This window comes from Papio anubis, chromosome 9, assembly GCF_008728515.1.
Source record: "Papio anubis isolate 15944 chromosome 9, Panubis1.0, whole genome shotgun sequence".
In the NCBI taxonomy this organism is placed as follows: domain Eukaryota; kingdom Metazoa; phylum Chordata; class Mammalia; order Primates; family Cercopithecidae; genus Papio; species Papio anubis.
Window position 1 is genome coordinate 50,129,723 of NC_044984.1, and position 2,336 is coordinate 50,132,058.

The following is a 2,336-nucleotide window of genomic DNA, read 5'->3' on the forward strand; positions in this document are numbered from 1 at the left end:
ACTTAGCTCTCCTAAATTAAGTTACATTAAATTAAATCAAAACAGTTAGTGCCAAATTAATTTAAATTAAAACAGTTGGTGCCGAAACCTGACCCAGGAGGAGACCCTTCCTCAACATCCCCTAAGGGTCTAACGAACCTCCTCCACAGCGAACCGGCTCCCAACCCAACCAGCCACGAACACCAAACAAGTGTTCCAGCTTTCCACTGGTGCCGCTCTGAGAATTTCTTCTTCGGTGAGTACTCCCCTTTGTTAACCATCTCCGTCCGTTTCCGTGTCCTTGGCCTAGAGTCGTATGTACGCCCAAGGACGTAGCCACCCTGTGGCGCAGTGAGGCCTTCAACCCAGAGACGTCCGTCTTGAAGTTCCTCAATTCTCCGTTAGTGGCTCCAGGAGCCCCCGGTCCCCAGCAGCGGCAAAGGACGCTTTGCCACTGCATGAGGTCGGTTTCCATTTCTGGTGGTTAAACAATGGGAACCTCACAATTGAAAATCTCTACGAACACTTCTTTAGGGTGTCTCCTCCAAAACTTGGAAGCCTTACATCTAGCTCAAGATTTAAAACGAAAGCGGCTAATTTTCCTCTCCACTGTGGCATGCCAAAAACCCGGGAGGAGACCCCTCCTCAGGGCCCCCTAAGGTCCGAGGAGCCTCCTCCTTCATGCCGCGGACAGACCAGGACCTAGACATCGCTTTCCACACCTCCAAGTCTCCTAGGGGTGAGTATCTCTTGCCTCCCTCTCATACTCCTTGGCCAGAAGTCCTGCGCAGGCCCAAGGTTTTTTGGTCACCAGGTGACTCACAGGAGAGTTCCCAAAGGTAGAGACGTCTGCCCAAAGGAACTCCATTCCAGTCCATGTGAGACCCGTCCAGGACGGAGACGTCCGCCTGGAGGTAATCTCCATTCCGGCTCCAGGAGCCTCCCGGTCTCTAGTGGCTCCAAAGGACGCTTTGTAGCCAGGTAGAGTTCGGTTTCCGCCTATAGGTGAGAGAAGGCAATGGGAAATCCCCAATCCAAAATACCTAGAGACACCCCTTTAGGGTGTCTTCTAACTAATCTCAAAACTTTACAATTACAGCAAGATCTTAAATGAAAGCGACTGATTTTACTCTCCACTGTGGCGTGGCCAGTCTCAACATTGAGACTGACAGCCAGTCTCAACGGCCGCCTGAAGGCACTTTAGACCGCAACATTTTAATTAGATCGCTCTAATTTCTGCCAGAGGCTCGGAAAGTGGTCAGAAATTATCTATGTCCAAGGCTTTTAGGACTTGCGCTCTCGCCCAGACCTGTGCGCCCAGTGTTAAATGGCCCAGGTCTTGTTAGCCTAAACCCCTAAACCCGGCCCTTGGCCCCCACCTCAGCAACTGAGGAGGACTCCACCTCCATTTCAGATGGGGCCGACGGCAGGCGACCTCCCTCCCGACTTTCCAACCCCCCTCCCTATGGACTTCCTACCACCCCTCCCGACGCTCCTCCTTCAGCCACTTCTCTCACCCCTCCTTATGGAGCTCCAACTGCCCCGCCCGACACTCCTCCCTCAGCCACTCCTCTTACCTCTCCCATTTCCATCCACACTTGCTCCAAGACCGCGGTAGCGGCCCCCATTAGTCAGCCCTCTACCAGTCAGCCTGCCTCAACCCCCTCTACCAGTCAGCCTGTCTTAACCTACCCTACTGCTCAGTCTGTTCCAACCTCCCCTGCTAGTTTGTTGCCCCCTCCCCCACCCCAAGAAGTTGCTGGAGCCAAAGGCGTAGTTAGAGTCCACGTCCCCTTTTCCTTGGCTGACCTTTCCAAAACTGAAGAATGACTTGGCGACTTCTCAGCCAACCCCACCTAATATTCCAAAGAGTTTCGATACCTAGGCCAGAGCATATAACCTTACCTGGCATGACTTACATGTCATTCTTACTTCCACTCTTAACCCAGAGGAAAGAGAGTGCATTCTCGCAGCCACCAGGCAACATGCAGATCAATGGCATTTAATCGACGCCACTGTCCTGTTAGGAGAGATGGCTGTCCTGTCCATAGAACCAGATTGAGATTACCAACCGCAGCAGCCTGGCCGCCGTAGGAAGGACATTATGGTTCAATGTCTCTTGGCCGGTATGCAGGCAGCCTCTAACAAAGTGGTCAATTTTGATAAACTAAAGGAAATCATCCAGCACCCAGATGAGAACCCGGCTTCCTTCCTAAATCGCCTTACAGAGGCACTAGCCCAATTTACTCGGCTAGACCCCACCTCCCCAGCCGGAGCAGCTGTCCTAGCCTCCTATTTTATCTCCCAGTCAGCCTCACATATTCCAAAAAAGAAAAAAAAAAAAAAAAAAAAAAAAA

At 51.8% G+C, this 2,336-nt stretch overlaps 1 long non-coding RNA gene across 1 annotated transcript in view; it reads left to right on the forward strand.

Moving 5' to 3' along the window:
* The window catches only part of LOC116268878, a 3,001-nt gene continuing 665 nt past the window's right edge, over positions 1-2,336 (forward strand). Inside the window, exons 1-2 of the long non-coding RNA XR_004176080.1 lie at positions 1-235; positions 514-718. This is a non-coding gene — a long non-coding RNA (uncharacterized LOC116268878). The remainder of the gene's footprint in view (positions 236-513; positions 719-2,336) is intronic.